Genomic DNA, 16,383 nt, shown 5'->3' on the forward strand with positions numbered 1-16,383 from the left:
CTTGCTGAAAGACCAGGTCATCCAGGACGTCCTCCCCTGGATGGATGCCAGCTCAGAAAAGCTGCGGCTCGCAGGAACCGCTCTCTTCACAGAGGTGAGAGCCAGGGGTTGGGGCACTGGGGGGGGGGATCTGGGGCTGTTTTCTGGTTCTGTACTTGCCCACAGAGCTAAGCAGATCCTTGTGGAAGGCAGAGGTCTCCTCCCCCAGCTGAGAACATTGGACTTGCCCTAGATGAAATGGGCAAGAAATATATGGCACCGCATGGAACGAGGAGGAAGAAACTGTCCTTTCTTGCACACACAAATGAGGGCAGATTTACGTCCCTCTTTGAAACTCCGAGTCCCTTGATTCTGGCAGGGTCAGAAGGCTGAGCTCTGGAGGCCGAAGGGTCCAGGGACGCAGGGTGTAACGAACGTCTCAAACTCTTGCAGGTGATTCAGGAGCCCAGCTTTACCCGATGGGCCGCACTCAGGGCCTTCGTTCCGACCCTGATCCGGAACATGGAAGATCAGAACGCCGGGATCCGCCGCATGGCCCTGCGCAGCCTTGGCCGCCTTCTCCTGGTGGCACCGGACCAGGTCAGCCCTTCCCCCCCTGGAGCGGCCCTTGTTTCAAAAGGCGTGGGCTGGTAATGGGTTCAAGACATGCCTTCGCCATTCCCTCCTTGCTATGGAAAAAAGCAGGGACCAATCCAGAGACGCCAGAGGGGTCTTGGCCCAAAAAAGAGAGGAAGAAAAACCACACTCAGGGCATTTTGGAGAAGAAAGGGGTTCGGTGTCCTTTCCTGGATTCCAGTCCACCTCGGTGGATCCACGGAGGGCCAAAGGCCAATCTCAGGTGGACCCAGTGGTGGTCCAGCCTTCCAAGGGCTGGTGGTCGTGGGAACCTCCGGCACCAAGTCAGGTCAACCATGACCTCTTCCCCCCATCCTCTCTTTACTAAAAAGCTGAAGCCTGTCCGGCTCTCCATTCCTGCCGAGTAGAGAGACGGGCACTTCGTAGTCCTATTCCCGGGGAGACGAGGACGAAGCGCGGCCCCAGAGGTGCCACCGAGGGTCCCTCGCTCCCTTAGAACCCGCGCAGTCCACTCACCGGGTTCTGCGCGGCGCCCACGCCCGTCTTCAGCGACACGGTGCCAATCCCCAAAGCAGACAAGGCAGCCGGCCCTTTCCTCAGACACCTCTTCTGATCAGGATGATCTTCCTCGCCTGGATTCCTCATCGCCTTCCTTGTCCTTTCAACCCACCCGTTTTGGGACTACCTTCTGGGAGAGCAGAAAGCGAGCTTTTTTTCGGAAGGGAAGCCCCTGGGAGGTGCGGGTCGCCCGCTAGGGAAGAAGGCCTGGGCTCCGACCCGCCACCTCCTCTGGCCAGCGGGCTCTGGGGAAGGACGAGGGGCTGAGAGAGGGTCCTGGTCTTGTCTCCTCCTTCCAGGTGAAAGGACTGAAGAAGGACCTTCTCATCCTTCTCTTCAACCACCTCCGGGACAGTGCGGTGATTGACGAAGCTCTGGAGGCACTGGCACTCGTTCTGCCGTGCCTGAGGATGGGGAAAGTGGCCTTCCTCTTCCGCGATCTCTGCTGGAGGGCCAGCAAGTACCTCTCTGAGGTAAGTGGATGCCCGTCCCCCCCCTCCAAGGGCCCACCCCCCTTTCCCTCCCTGACTCAGGAGAGCTGAGATCTCCCCTTCCCAGGCGTGGCTGATGTTCTAGCTTTGCCCACTGTCCGCCCAGAGACGGTTTCTGAGCTGATGATCCTCACCACAAGAGAGGCTTCTCTGGTCACGGGTGGGAAAGAAGATCCTCGGTAGATCCCGCCGAGAAGAGGCCAAGAACCAGTCTCGAGTGTCAGATCTTCTGTTATTTTCAAACAGACTTCGACAAACTCAGCTGCTCTCCTCCCTCCACGCCTGCTCCTCGGCCATCGAGGGATCCTAATCCTACGGTCCCACGAGGGCCCGTGTCAGGATGACTGAGGGAATTCTTAGGGGCTTGAAGTATCTGTTGGAGACAGAGACCATCACCCAGAGCCCAAGTTCCATCCCAGGGATCTCCAGGGAGGGCTAGGCCAGAAATCTGGAGACTGGCCAGCCATGCCATCAGCGGACGAGGGCCTTCCACCTCCAGATACCCAACGCTTTACAAGTCCTGCTCAGGAGAGGGTTTGCCTGTCCACATTGACAAAAGGGCTGCCAGTCTGAACTGACCCACATGGGTGGAGTGGTTTCCTGTGATGGCACCAGGGGAGCCTGCCTCCTCCTCTTCCTCCTCCTCCTCTTCCCAGGCCCTTGGAAACTTCATAATCTCTCTTCCACCCCATGAGGGAAGAACTCAGCTTTCAGGGCGACCCATCCCCTTAGCCAGGGCCTCCACTAAGAGGGGAGAAACCTTCACCTGCTCCTAAGGAGCCTCCCAGGGATGCCGGTCGCCCTAGGTTTCCACTAGGAAAAGGCAAGCCCCCCTTTGCTGAGCGCCACGGGCGAGTGAGCGAGCCGCCGAGGAGGGGAGGTCTGTCCAAGGCCCAGACAGGGCTCCTCCCTGAGCCGTCGGACACACGGACGAGGCCGGGCAGATTCCGGGGCCTTCCTCCTCTTCGCCAAAACGTCGCGGTGCCTTTTTGATCTCTTGCCAAAGAGTGGCTTTGCTGTCCATGAAGGTGAAGCCTTGTCTTTCCCCGGTTTTAGGAGGACGATGCTATCCGTGCTGCAGCGTTCCATCTCTTCGGTGCCTTGGCCACCCGGGCCAAGCAGGGGTACAAGACCTTCTTTGCCAATCTAGTGAAAGAAAACTTGGCACTCTTGCTCATCTATCAGGGCGACCCAAACCCCAACATCTCAGAGGTAGGACTGGAGCTTTAAGGCGCTGGTTACATATGTATAGTTCTCTGTTTTCCTGCGAAATGTATTTTTAAAGTAGATGTTACATAGGATGTTGAGGATTTTCAAGGTGTTTTCCCTTCTTAAGACAAAATGACTTCTGATCAAAGTCCCCAACCCTATTTCGAATGTCCCGTCCGTGGGCCAGAGAGACCTGGTTGGGAGACAGCTTCTGAGTGCCAGCAACCTCCCCGAAAGAGGATGCTGGGGGTTTTCTCTAAGCAACAGTCCCAGGATCCCACGGGACCCGATGACCCCTTGGCTGGGCCTCCGTCCTCCCCTCTGCTCAACTGCAGAATGCTCAGCCAGCCTTTCTTCGGCGCTTGGTTCTGCTCCTTGCACAGGAGACGATGGCGCCTGGGGATGTCCCCATGGAGCTCAGGGAAATAGAGAAACCCACAGTGCGGGAATTGGGGCACCGAGCGAGCAGAGCATGGAAACATGGCTGTTTTGGACTGGATTGTAAAGGAGTAAGGGAGAGAGGGGGGTCTGGAAGCTGTCATGCCAAAAAAAAAGGGGGGGGCAGTGTTTGATGTTGCATCTCTTCCTCCCGTAAAGAAGCTTTTCCACACTCTGAAATAGATCTGAGCTGGATGGCTGAGATTTGTGTTCTAATCCGAGGGCTGAGTTTCAGGAAGAAAGTCTCAGCTACTTTGGGCCAGGACACCTGGAAGGCCCTCTCTTCGAGGGGGGTCCCTGCTGCACATCCGACCTTGTCGGAAGGCTGGGCTGGTGGGTGCGGGAGACCAGGCTTCTCCCTGACCAGCACCTCAAGGAAAGGAGGCCCATCCGGGAAGTCAGGCTGCCTCCAGCCTGGTCAGACGTCCAGGGGTCAGCCGAGGCTATATGGTCTGAAAAGGCTTTTCCTCCTTAAGAACCCACTTTGTATCAAGAGGTCTTTTCAAATACATCAATTGGACAAAGATGGCTTCAAACAGACTTTTCTAAAATATGACTCGATGTGATCTTGCGCTAGATAAAGATGAGCAGCACTCAAGCTGGGCTGATTTTGGAGGAAAACTTGTAAATCGACCTGCTGGCATTATGGATGCTTTATGTGTGTATGGTGCATGCCTTATCTTCGTATGATGCGTACATCCGAAATTTGAAAGTCCACTCTCTGTCTTTTCCTCTCCTTTTTTAGGCATGCAAAATGGCCTTTTTGCACTGTCTGCCCTTTGTGACCAAAAGACACCTTCAGCAGCTGCACCAGACCACCGAGAGCGGCAACATAAATGCTCTCTGCCAACAGCTAGTGAGCAAGAGAGAAGGGGGGGGGAGAGAGGCTTTTGGACCGGGAGTGAGAAGGCGGGGGAGGGACAGGAGTTTGAATTAACCAAGCCTAAGTAGACTGTCATTGCTAGCTAATGTATTGGCCACATCTTTCCAAAAGGTTCCAAGGGGGCTTTTATTATTATTATTTTTAAAAAAACCAAAGTTGAAATCTAATCATAAATGGTTGCAGTGTTTGAAATCATGACATGAGTCTCCTGCTAAAACTCCCCAATGAAGAAAAAAATCTGGTTCTGATCTGGTTCCAAGGCTACCCCTTGACAGCCTTCTCTGGGAGGTTGGCAGGAACCGAATCCAGCTCCTTCGGCCACGCAGGGACGAGAGGACACACTCCCTCGTCAGCCACAGAGAACCCAGGGTGGTGTATGTAGTGGACAGAGCGGTGGACGAGGACTCCGGAAGCCTGGCTTTCCATCCTCCCTGCGGCGAGGAGACCAGGTGCCAGGGCCCGTTGCACCCACACGCCCGGTCGTGCCTCCGGTTCCACCACGGAGGTGCAGACGGAGACCTTGTCGATTGGATGTGGCAAGTGAGGAACAAACAGGACAGAACCCCTGAAAGGAATCTGGCCGTTCTCGTAAGCTGGAAAATGGATGGATCGGTTTTACTGACATGTACAGTAGTAATCAGGAAAAAAACACCCAAAAAGTGTCTCTTTCAAAAAAGGCAACACAGCATTGTGAGGGATCGGCCCAAGACTTGAATAAAATCCGTGCCGCCATCCTCAGGAGTATCATGGTGTTCTTTGGACCATGGATTTGGGTGGCACAACGAACTGAAGTGATTTTTACATCCCTCTTTAGGTCCAAGAGTGCCCCCACCTGAGCATGGGCCTCCAGAGAGACCTTGTGCCCTACTTCCAGAGCAGGCAGGAAGAGCTCCAAAGGAGAGCTGTGGAGATCTCAGGTAATCGGACAATCCTCTGAGCGGCCCAGCGGGGAATCCCAAAGAGAGGTCTGAACCACCGGGCTGGGCAGCAGTTCTGAGGGAGAAGATGGTCTCTTGAAGGATCTCAAGGGCCCTTCCACAAATCCCAGAAGTCAGGGAGGCCGGAGGAAGGGAAGAGACACCTACGAGGGTCTCAAAACCTCCAAGAAGTGCCGACCGACCGGGCTCAAATGTCGCCCAGCTACCCTCTACCCCAGTCTCCCTCCTCTTCACTTCTTTTGGAAACTCTACGGACGTTTTCCCTCAGAAATGCATGTGCTCTCCAGGGGGTCAACTCTGTCACGCTTCGGGTCTTACCAGCTTCCTCTTCTCCCTCATTAACCCCTCTCCAACTTTTGTTTTCCTTTTTATATGGAATTCGTGCTACAACCCCTGCTCAGTGAGGGTGTCGGAAGCAGCCTCAAGCGGATTCCCACCATCGGGAAGGGTCGAGCCCTCTCTCGACTTCCAAGGAATCCCATCTCGCAGCTTCTGTGGGCAAAGGGAGAATAGTGGGAGGGGCGCTTCCTTTCGGTCCAAATCCTCCCCACAACCCGGCCTCGGGAAAGGCCACCTGACCCTCTGCTCCCTTCATGCCTTTCCCTTAGGAGCCCTCCTCCAGAGCACCCCAGTCACAGCGCTAGAAGAAAGAACGCTGCAGCGTCTTCTCACCGGTAAGGCACGGGAGCGATGGGGGCCATCGGGTCTCGTTGCCCACCTCAGTGCTCTCTCCTTGCTGAAAGAATGGGTGGGTCGTTGGGGGGAAGAAAGGGAGGGAAGATGAAGATTCCTTTCGCTTCCAGAAGGAGGCCCCATCACAAAATACAGGTTTGACCCTCCATTGACCAGACATTGGATTCCGGAGGGTCTGGAGGAAGCCCAAGCGTTGAGCTCCCGCTTTGGCCGCCTAATGCAGGGTTGACCCGTGGATGCTTTGCCCACCTCTTGTTTCAGAACTCGCCCCATTGCAGGGGGACGCGAACACAACCCTGCAATCAGCAGCGGAAGCTCTAGAGGACCACGTCCATCAAAAGAGGGCAGAGCTTCAGGACGACGCCACGCGTGGAAGCCGCACCACTCAGAATTCAGCCACGTGGTACCGGCGGCTACTTGGTTTTCGCCGGCACTAAATGTACGTATGTGGTTCTACAACGGTTTTCTATAATGTTAAAAGCCAGGGTTGGTTTTACATGGCGTTCCTGAAGTACTCCACCCAGGTGTTGTGGGAGAGAAGGCCGAATAACCAACTCTGGACGCGGCGGTGGTGGTGGAGGAAGGAGCAACTTGAGGGGAGGTGGAGGTGGCGGGGAGGGTTCAATAGCAGCACAAGAGGAGAAGGTAATTTCTCCTTTGTTACAACCGTTTTTCTCTGAGCTCCTCCCGAAAGGCACACCTTGGACACGCATCGGGGTTGGACTGGAGCCGGGAAAGTGAGGGCACTGGGTTACTCTACAGGCAGCCTGAATGGAGACCTTTTTCCTCGTGTGATCACACCGCTAGATCCTTAGAAAGAAGGGTTAATGTGCTTCATTGACAAAGGGGGGAAGTGAGCTCAAACGTTCCTTGGAAACATCATTAGGACCCTCCAGGGCCTCTCCGCAGACTTTCCATTGCTTTCTTGCTCTTTTCTTCTTCCAGGCCATCCATCGAGAGCAAAGGCTTCACCCCATGAAAGAGAACTTCTACAGCCGGGCATTCACCAACCATCGGATGAGATCCAAGAACTGACTCGTGGGACTGGAGGAACAGGCCGACGGATTCGACGTTGAGAAAAGAAGGGAGAGGCTCAGGATTGAGGGTACCAACTCCTCGCCATTTCTCAGATCCTCCTCTGGCCTAGAGAAGGTCAGGTAACGAATGAATTCCGCAGGTTTGGTCCACCGCTGATCTTCTCTGAGGAACTGGAATCCGTCAGGGATTGAAGACAGCTCTTCTTCCTGAATGTTCTTTTGTTGAAGAATTATTTAGATCATTGAAGAAAAAACGCCAAAGCAAAGGAGATGCACAACCATAGGTTAAAAAAACCATAATAATAAGATGAAGACAAACTGAGGGGGATTAAACTTTCTGGTCACACTGATCAAATAAACCCAGACAAAAATCAGAGGTTTCCAATTTGGTACAAAAAATATATATAGATGGTTGTTGTGGGTTTTTCCCATCCCTATCTAAATTCCTTTCCTAAACCTTTCCTTTCCCATCCCTACCTAAACTCTTTTCCTCCCCCTTTCCTTTCCCATCCTTATCTAAAATCCTTTCCTCCCCCTTTCCTTTTTCCAACCCTGTCTAAACTCCTTTCCTCCCCCTTTCCTTTCCCTTCCCCAACTAATCTCCTTTCCTCCCCCTTTCCTTTCCTTTCCCTTCCCTAACTAATCTCCTTTCCTCCCTCTTTCCTTTCCCATCCCTAACTAATCTCCTTTCCTCCCCCTTTCCTTTCCTTTCCCTTCCCTAACTAATCTCCTTTCCTCCCCCTTTCCTTTCCCATCCCTAACTAATCTCCTTTCCTCCCTCTTTCCTTTCCCATCCCTAACTAAACTCCTTTCCTCCCTCTTTCCTTTCCCATCCCTAACTAATCTCCTTTCCTCCCCCTTTCCTTTCCTTTCCCTTCCCTAACTAATCTCCTTTCCTCCCTCTTTCCTTTCCCATCCCTAACTAATCTCCTTTCCTCCCTCTTTCCTTTCCCATCCCTAACTAATCTCCTTTCCTCCCTCTTTCCTTTCCCTTCCCTAACTAATCTCCTTTCCTCCCTCTTTCCTTTCCCTTCCCTAACTAATCTCCTTTCCTCCCCCTTTCCTTTCCTTTCCCTTCCCTAACTAATCTCCTTTCCTCCCTCTTTCCTTTCCCATCCCTAACTAATCTCCTTTCCTCCCCCTTTCCTTTCCCATCCCTAACTAATCTCCTTTCCTCCCTCTTTCCTTTCCCATCCCTAACTAATCTCCTTTCCTCCCTCTTTCCTTTCCCATCCCTAACTAATCTCCTTTCCTCCCTCTTTCCTTTCCCTTCCCTAACTAATCTCCTTTCCTCCCCCTTTCCTTTCCTTTCCCTTCCCTAACTAATCTCCTTTCCTCCCTCTTTCCTTTCCCATCCCTAACTAATCTCCTTTCCTCCCCCTTTCCTTTCCCATCCCTAACTAATCTCCTTTCCTCCCTCTTTCCTTTCCCTTCCCTAACTAATCTCCTTTCCTTCCCCTTTCCTTTCCTTTCCCATCCCTAACTAAACTCCTTTCCTCCCTCTTTCCTTTCCCATCCCTAACTAAACTCCTTTCCTCCCTCTTTCCTTTCCCATCCCTAACTAATCTCCTTTCCTCCCTCTTTCCTTTCCCTTCCCTAACTAATCTCCTTTCCTCCCTCTTTCCTTTCCCTTCCCTAACTAATCTCCTTTCCTCCCTCTTTCCTTTCCCATCCCTAACTAATCTCCTTTCCTCCCCCTTTCCTTTCCCATCCCTAACTAATCTCCTTTCCTCCCTCTTTCCTTTCCCTTCCCTAACTAATCTCCTTTCCTTCCCCTTTCCTTTCCTTTCCCATCCCTAACTAAACTCCTTTCCTCCCTCTTTCCTTTCCCATCCCTAACTAATCTCCTTTCCTCCCCCTTTCCTTTCCCATCCCTAACTAATCTCCTTTCCTCCCTCTTTCCTTTCCCTTCCCTAACTAATCTCCTTTCCTTCCCCTTTCCTTTCCTTTCCCTTCCCTAACTAAACTCCTTTCCTCCCTCTTTCCTTTCCCATCCCTAACTAAACTCCTTTCCTCCCTCTTTCCTTTCCCATCCCTAACTAATCTCCTTTCCTCCCTCTTTCCTTTCCCTTCCCTAACTAATCTCCTTTCCTCCCTCTTTCCTTTCCCATCCCTAACTAATCTCCTTTCCTCCTCCTTTCCTTTCCTTTCCTTTCCTTTCCCTTCCCTAACTAATCTCCTTTCCTCCCCCTTTCCTTTCCTTTCCCATCCCTAATCTAATCTACTTTCCTCCCTCTTTCCTTTCCCATCCCTAACTAATCTCCTTTCCTCCCCCTTTCCTTTCCTTTCCCTTCCCTAACTAATCTCCTTTCCTCCCCCTTTCCTTTCCCTTCCCTAACTAATCTCCTTTCCTCCCCCTTTTCTTTCCCTTCCCTAACTAATCTCCTTTCCTCCCTCTTTCCTTTCCCATCCCTAACTAATCTCCTTTCCTCCCCCTTTCCTTTCCCATCCCTAACTAATCTCCTTTCCTCACCCTTTCCTTTCCCATCCCTAACTAATCTCCTTTCCTTCCTCTTTCCTTTCCCATCCCTAACTAATCTCCTTTCCTCCCCCTTTCCTTTCCTTTCCCATCCCTAACTAATCTCCTTTCCTCCCTCTTTCCTTTCCCATCCCTAACTAATCTCCTTTCCTCCCCCTTTCCTTTCCCATCCCTAACTAATCTCCTTTCCTCCCTCTTTCCTTTCCCATCCCTAACTAATCTCCTTTCCTCCCCCTTTCCTTTCCTTTCCTTTCCCTTCCCTAACTAATCTCCTTTCCTCCCCCTTTCCTTTCCTTTCCGTTCCCTAACTAATCATCTTTCCTCCCTCTTTCCTTTCCCTTCCCTAACTAATCTCCTTTCCTCCCTCTTTCCTTTCCCATCCCTAACTAATCTCCTTTCCTCCCTCTTTCCTTTCCCATCCCTAACTAATCTCCTTTCCTCCCTCTTTCCTTTCCCATCCCTAACTAATCTCCTTTCCTCCCCCTTTCCTTTCCTTTCCCTTCCCTAACTAATCTCCTTTCCTCCCTCTTTCCTTTCCCATCCCTAACTAATCTCCTTTCCTCCCCCTTTCCTTTCCTTTCCCTTCCCTAACTAATCTCCTTTCCTCCCCCTTTCCTTTCCTTTCCCTTCCCTAACTAATCTTCTTTCCTCCCCTTTCCTTTCCCTTCCCTAACTAATCTCCTTTCCTCCCCCTTTCCTTTCCCATCCCTAACTAATCTCCTTTCCTCCCTCTTTCCTTTCCCATCCCTAACTAATCTCCTTTCCTCCCTCTTTCCTTTCCCATCCCTAACTAATCTCCTTTCCTCCCCCTTTCCTTTCCTTTCCCTTCCCTAACTAATCTCCTTTCCTCCCTCTTTCCTTTCCCATCCCTAACTAATCTCCTTTCCTCCCCCTTTCCTTTCCTTTCCCTTCCCTAACTAATCTCCTTTCCTCCCCCTTTCCTTTCCTTTCCCTTCCCTAACTAATCTCCTTTCCTCCCCCTTTCCTTTCCTTTCCCTTCCCTAACTAATCTCCTTTCCTCCCCCTTTCCTTTCCTTTCCCTTCCCTAACTAATCTTCTTTCCTCCCCTTTCCTTTCCCATCCCTAATCTAATCTCCTTTCCTCCCCCTCTCCTTTCCTTTCCCTTCCCTAACTAATCTTCTTTCCTCCCCTTTCCTTTCCCATCCCTAATCTAATCTCCTTTCCTCCCCCTTTCCTTTCCTTTCCCATCCCTAATCTAATCTCCTTTCCTCCCCCTTTCCTTTCCCATCCCTAACTAATCTCCTTTCCTCCCCCTTTCCTTTCCTTTCCCTTCCCTAACTAATCTCCTTTCCTCCCCCTTTCCTTTCCTTTCCCTTCCCTAACTAATCTCCTTTCCTCCCCCTTTCCTTTCCTTTCCCTTCCCTAACTAATCTCCTTTCCTCCCCCTTTCCTTTCCTTTCCCTTCCCTAACTAATCTCCTTTCCTCCCCTTTCCTTTCCCATCCCTAATCTAATCTCCTTTCCTCCCTCTTTCCTTTCCCATCCCTAACTAATCTCCTTTCCTCCCTCTTTCCTTTCCCTTCCCTAACTAATCTCCTTTCCTCCCCCTTTCCTTTCCTTTCCCTTCCCTAACTAATCTCCTTTCCTCCCTCTTTCCTTTCCCATCCCTAACTAATCTCCTTTCCTCCCCCTTTCCTTTCCTTTCCCTTCCCTAACTAATCTCCTTTCCTCCCCCTTTCCTTTCCTTTCCCTTCCCTAACTAATCTCCTTTCCTCCCCCTTTCCTTTCCTTTCCCTTCCCTAACTAATCTCCTTTCCTCCCCCTCTCCTTTCCTTTCCCATCCCTAATCTAATCTCCTTTCCTCCCCCTTTCCTTTCCCATCCCTAACTAATCTCCTTTCCTCCCCCTTTCCTTTCCTTTCCCTTCCCTAACTAATCTTCTTTCCTCCCCTTTCCTTTCCCATCCCTAATCTAATCTCCTTTCCTCCCCCTCTCCTTTCCTTTCCCATCCCTAATCTAATCTCCTTTCCTCCCCCTTTCCTTTCCCATCCCTAACTAATCTCCTTTCCTCCCCCTTTCCTTTCCTTTCCCTTCCCTAACTAATCTCCTTTCCTCCCTCTTTCCTTTCCCATCCCTAACTAATCTCCTTTCCTCCCCCTTTCCTTTCCTTTCCCTTCCCTAACTAATCTCCTTTCCTCCCCCTCTCCTTTCCTTTCCCATCCCTAATCTAATCTCCTTTCCTCCCCCTTTCCTTTCCCATCCCTAACTGATCTCCTTTCCTCCCCCTTTCCTTTCCTTTCCCTTCCCTAACTAATCTCCTTTCCTCCCCCTTTCCTTTCCTTTCCCTTCCCTAACTAATCTTCTTTCCTCCCCTTTCCTTTCCCATCCCTAACTAATCTCCTTTCCTCCCCCTTTCCTTTCCTTTCCCTTCCCTAACTAATCTCCTTTCCTCCCCCTTTCCTTTCCTTTCCCTTCCCTAACTAATCTCCTTTCCTCCCCCTTTCCTTTCCTTTCCCTTCCCTAACTAATCTCCTTTCCTCCCCTTTCCTTTCCCATCCCTAATCTAATCTCCTTTCCTCCCTCTTTCCTTTCCCATCCCTAACTAATCTCCTTTCCTCCCTCTTTCCTTTCCCTTCCCTAACTAATCTCCTTTCCTCCCCCTTTCCTTTCCTTTCCCTTCCCTAACTAATCTCCTTTCCTCCCTCTTTCCTTTCCCATCCCTAACTAATCTCCTTTCCTCCCCCTTTCCTTTCCTTTCCCTTCCCTAACTAATCTCCTTTCCTCCCCCTTTCCTTTCCTTTCCCTTCCCTAACTAATCTCCTTTCCTCCCCCTTTCCTTTCCTTTCCCTTCCCTAACTAATCTTCTTTCCTCCCCTTTCCTTTCCCATCCCTAATCTAATCTCCTTTCCTCCCCCTTTCCTTTCCTTTCCCATCCCTAATCTAATCTCCTTTCCTCCCCCTTTCCTTTCCCATCCCTAACTAATCTCCTTTCCTCCCCCTTTCCTTTCCTTTCCCTTCCCTAACTAATCTCCTTTCCTCCCCCTTTCCTTTCCTTTCCCTTCCCTAACTAATCTCCTTTCCTCCCCCTTTCCTTTCCTTTCCCTTCCCTAACTAATCTCCTTTCCTCCCCATTTCCTTTCCTTTCCCTTCCCTAACTAATCTCCTTTCCTCCCCTTTCCTTTCCCATCCCTAATCTAATCTCCTTTCCTCCCCCTTTCCTTTCCCATCCCTAACTAATCTCCTTTCCTCCCTCTTTCCTTTCCCATCCCTAACTAATCTCCTTTCCTCCCCCTTTCCTTTCCTTTCCCTTCCCTAACTAATCTACTTTCCTCCCCCTTTCCTTTCCTTTCCCTTCCCTAACTAATCTCCTTTCCTCCCCCTTTCCTTTCCTTTCCCTTCCCTAACTAATCTACTTTCCTCCCCCTTTCCTTTCCTTTCCCTTCCCTAACTAATCTCCTTTCCTCCCCCTTTCCTTTCCTTTCCCATCCCTAACTAATCTCCTTTCCTCCCCTTTTCCTTTCCCATCCCTAGCTAATCTCCTTTCCTCCCTCTTTCCTTTCCCATCCCTATCTAATCTCCTTTCCTCCCCCTTTCCTTTCCCATCCCTATCTAATCTCCTTTCCTTCCCCTTTCCTTTCCCATCCCTATCTAAACTCCTTTCCTCCCCCTTTCCTTTCCCATCCCTAATCTAAACTCCTTTCCTCCCCCTTTCCTTTCCCATCCTTATCTAAACTCCTTTCCTCCCCCTTTCCTTTTTCCACCCCTATCTAAACTCCTTTCCTCCCCCTTTCCTTTTTCCACCCCTATCTAAACTCCTTTCCTCCCCCTTTCCTACCCCCCCACTTCCCATGCTCTGTTGAGCAATGACAGAGTTCCTACTCCAGTCCTCTGAAGATGCCGGCCACAGAGACTGGCGAAAGGTCAGGAATAACAACCTTCAGAACATGTCCAGAGAGCCCGCGAAACCCACAACAACCATGTCACTCAAGATTTAGAAATCTGATCCATTTGTAAAGTTTATAAAGAAGAAAAGACTAATAATCCTATCAATGAAAAAGAAAAGTGGAAAGGGTGGTTTCGCCAGGACCTTTTCTCTTATGATCCCAAGGTAGACCAGATTAGTCCCCCTCTGAGTGCCTTTGTACTTTTCTCCTGGAAATATTGATTTCTCTACAGGAAAAGAGACCTGAGAGCTGACATGAAATCGCTCCCTTTTCTGCCCAGAAGTAGGGCTGCATATTTGACAAAGCTTTCCTGAAAGCATTAGTTCCATCATGCATTGGCTTCTATGGGTGCCTTAGAAATCAATCCAAAGGTCCAGCGGTGGACAAATCTGCAGACTTCACAAAACCCTTTGGGTCTACTTTGAAAAGGATCTGAGGAAGAGGTGATAGGTTGGACCTAAAAACCTAATAAAAAATAATTGCCGACTCTTCACCAAATCTTTGATGTTTTCTGTTCAGATGTTAACAGATGGGGTTGGGAATTAATCAGAACCAGAATATGATGGAGAACTGATCAAAGGGATTGTAAACACCTGAAAAGTTTCTGGAAGACCAAAGGAAATCTTTTTGGGTGAGGTTACAAATTGCAGCCAGGAAACCCCAAACCAGAAAACCCTCTGCACGACAGGAATGAAGAAGACATCCCACAAGAGCCTGTAACTCCTAGCAAGAGACCTCCAGCTTAAAGCCTCTAAAGACAGCTTGAAGATGAAAAAATAAGTACCCTCTGTCCTCAGTGGAGAAGAAGAAGAAGACGTCTCACGAGCAGTCCTCGTTTTGCACAACAAGAGATCTACAGGGTGAAGCCTCAACATACAGTATCTCTCTGCAACAATAAACTACCAGTGAAGAAGGATAAGATTAAGACGTCCGTATCATTTTTCATGTCAATGTGTACGTTATTATAGAGAAAGTATTCAAGTTTCCCACCTTGTAAAACGGCTATACTTTTGATTCTTCTTTATTAAAATGTGATACAGAAGTTTTCACAAATTTGAATGCAGTCTTGTTTTTTGTTAGCTTTGTGTGAAAGAGGGATTCTGTCCTGCGTTGATTACTGAATTCCACCACCTTAGGGATTAAATACGTAGAGTTTGCTGATCTGAAAGAGTCCTGGCTGAGATCAGACCCTGGGACGAAATCACAAGGTCCCCTGTCTGCTCTCTCGATCTCCTTGGAGAACAAGCTTGGCCAAGCCAAGGCCTTCTGGGCGTCTGGGATTACAACTCTCCCGGGCCTCAGCCAGCATGTCTGGGGGTCAGAGATAGGGAGAGGGGGGCCAGATTGAAGAAGGTTGCCTTCCGTTCGAGGAGAGAATTCTCCTCCAAGGCTGAATGCTTCCTCTAGAATTGGTTGGGGGCTCTGTGCCCGAGATGGGCAAGACTGAAGCCGAGGGCAGATGGGTACAAGGCCCGAAGGAGAAGAGGGCGCTCCTTTCCTTTGGCCTCCTCTGCCACGTCGCTCAAGCTGCTGCCGGAGAGGAGAGGTTCCTTTTTTGGAGAGTCCTCGACGGATTGCTTGCTTCGTCCCATTTCTTGGTCAACCTTCTCCTGGTGAGGGCACCGAAGGTGCCCCGTAAGCATTAAAACACCTGGTCAGCCGAAATACACCATGGATGACAAAGTTTTAAAAAGTGAAGCATATAGGAATAATTAAAAAGCAATCCGTTCATTATGTAATAACAGAAGGCATTTTAAAACTTTCAAACCCGGCTTAAAACAAACATATGTCCAGCGTCCTGGAGCATCCACTCAATCCTAGATATTAAAAGCCTACCTAAGGAGGCAGGTCTTTCAGTGTTGCTGAAAGGAGAAAAGGGAGGTGGCCCACCTCTGTGCCAAGGGAGGGCATCTCGCAACCAGAGGGAAGCCCCTCTCTCTACGTCCCTGTCAAAGACGCCTCGGATGCCAAGTGGGGCCAAGAGAAGGGCAAACTTCTAACCATCACAGTTAAGTCCCTAATGCCTTTTAAAAGTTCTGATCGTTTTTCATATTTGCTCACTTTTAATTATTCGACTGTATTTTTATGAACAGAAAGTTTAATTGCTTTTTAATTTGCATTAAACGTTTTTAAATCTACTTTTCTAACATGGTGAGCTGCCTTGTGTCTCCTGATCAGGAGAGAGGCAGAAGAAGAACAACAACAAGGTAGGATCTGTGACGGGTCATCAGGAGAGAGACGGTCCACCGGGGAGCCTGAACCCAGACGGTAAAGGGCTTCCGACTGTAGGTCATCACCAGCACTTTGAATTGGGCCTGGGAACAGACACGTCGCCAGTCCAGCTGTTGTAGCAGGGGAGCTAGAAGCCCCTCCTCTGCTTGAGATGGAAGGCAGGCAATCAAGGCTGAGTTGCATGCCTTGGCAAGTCAACTTCATGCTTTCGGAAGTGAAGGATTGGCCACCTGCCCACCGGTGCCCAGAGGACACCCATGAATACTCACAATGCTTTCCCACACTTTGGGGGAGGCTCTTCTGTCAAAGCGAAGTGGAAAGATCAAAGAATAATCTAGTAAAACGATGCTACCTGGAGACAGGACACATTTTCTGTGACTGTGGAGAAATTCAGTCCATGCAGCCCTTCTGTGCATACAATGTATGCCCCACCACATGTACAAAAGAAGATCTAACATCTAGCCAAGATAAAGCAATCTAAGTTGAACACTTCTGGCCAAAATAATAATAATATTTTAAAAAAATCTCTAATTTGGAGAACTGTCTGTCAGATCTGCTTGGACCTGGGTTTCTGCCTTGAGCTGTGGGTTGGACCCGATGGCCTAAGAGGCCCCTTCCAACACCGTTGTTGTACGATTCTATGAAAAGATCATCACAAGAAGTGGGTGAATGGGTCACAGCTTGAAAGGAATGAATTAAAGGTCATGTTAATCTGTAGCAAGTGATTTGGGGCAACATGCAAACATAACTCCTTTCTTTTTTCTTTCTTTATTCATGTCAGAGAGTTGAACGATTCAAAATTATGAATTTATATGAAATACAGTAAAATTAAAACAAATTGAAATGATAAGATAATTAGACCCTTTTTAATCAAGTCCCATTATCTCAGCCATTTGCCAGCTCTTCCTTTGTACACGTGTTGGGGAATGAATTGTATGTACACGTG

At 49.7% G+C, this 16,383-nt stretch overlaps 1 long non-coding RNA gene across 1 annotated transcript; it reads left to right on the forward strand.

Annotated features, from left to right (window-relative positions):
* Window positions 1–6,052: 6,052 nt before the first annotated feature.
* On the forward strand, window positions 6,053–8,828 carry LOC144584528 (uncharacterized). Its single transcript, XR_013538838.1, has 2 exons — window positions 6,053–6,225; window positions 6,732–8,828. It is a non-coding gene; the product is annotated as an uncharacterized LOC144584528 (long non-coding RNA).
* The last annotated feature ends 7,555 nt before the right edge of the window (window positions 8,829–16,383 follow it).

Source organism: Pogona vitticeps, chromosome 12, assembly GCF_051106095.1.
Source record: "Pogona vitticeps strain Pit_001003342236 chromosome 12, PviZW2.1, whole genome shotgun sequence".
NCBI lineage: Eukaryota > Metazoa > Chordata > Lepidosauria > Squamata > Agamidae > Pogona > Pogona vitticeps.